Genomic DNA, 1,061 nt, shown 5'->3' with positions numbered 1-1,061 from the left:
GACCCCACTGTGGTCCCAGGTGGCATCACTGGCTACTCACATCGGCTGTTCCTCACCAGAGTCTCCAGTCCTGCCTCACTTCATTGTGCTCACATCCTTCTGTTTCTCTTTCTCTTCCATTGCTCCACCATTTGCTCCTCCTGGTGGCGCCCAGGGTCTCTCAGTGTCTGGGGTTGTTTTAGGAGTGGTCTCAGGAGTGCTGTGCCCCACTTATACACTATGGGTCATCTCAAGCATGCCCCCCTCCCCTCAGGCCTGCACAAAGCCAGACTGGTGTTCATCTCAGGCTAGCTTTCTGTCTGGGCCCTGTGGCACCCGTCTGGTGGTCATCTTGGACTTGCTCCTTGCCTGGTTCACCTGAGTCTGTCTTGGACTCACTCAGACCCCGGGGTCCCAGGCAGGATTCTTCTAGTCTCTGGCCTGCTTTCCGTCCTGGGAGCCATCCAAGGCTGCCTGGTGCCAGGCTGGTGGTGGTCTCAGACTTATTTTTTTTTTCAAGGAATGTTAAGCTACTAATCATTCAGACATTTATAGGTCAGAACACTGAACACAGACATAACCTCTCTTCTCTGCCACCTACTGCCGCGAGTGTGACACAGCAGCCACATCTGCAATGCCTCTAGGGGCCAGAAGAAGGCGTCATACTGGAGTTTCAGATGATGGAAGCCACCATGTGGGTGCTGGATCATCTCTCCAGCCTCAAGGTATCCTAGGAAAACTTCTAGGCACCTCCGAGTTGCTGAAGAATACTGGGAAGAGCCAAAATCCTCTTGGTTTGTAAGTGTGAAACAGCGACAACGTCTGCGGTAGACCTTAAAGGGAAAGGCAGACTACACATCGTTTGGTCTCAATTGTTAGGACAAGCAACTACCTGAGGTGCCTATTAACACATCAAAGCCCACACAAGTCAACAGGCTTAGCATTGCAAATTCCTGTTACAGAGTTCTAGTTCCTGACCGCCCTTCCCTCCTCTACCCTAAATTTCTCCAGCCCCTGAGAGATTCCCTTCCCTTTCCTTCCCTTCCCCCATCTTCTGATTCCTAGACAACTCGGCCATTTTT

At 51.7% G+C, this 1,061-nt stretch overlaps 1 non-coding gene across 1 annotated transcript; it reads right to left on the bottom strand.

Annotated features, from left to right (window-relative positions):
- Positions 1-500: 500 nt before the first annotated feature.
- LOC115065529 lies at positions 501-630 on the bottom strand. Its single transcript, XR_003845314.1, has one exon. It is a non-coding gene; the product is annotated as a small nucleolar RNA SNORA17 (small nucleolar RNA).
- Positions 631-1,061: the final 431 nt, after the last annotated feature.

This window comes from Mus pahari, chromosome 15 (genome assembly GCF_900095145.1).
Source record: "Mus pahari chromosome 15, PAHARI_EIJ_v1.1, whole genome shotgun sequence".
Lineage (NCBI taxonomy): Eukaryota > Metazoa > Chordata > Mammalia > Rodentia > Muridae > Mus > Mus pahari.
This window is presented reverse-complemented; position numbering and strand designations above follow the sequence as displayed.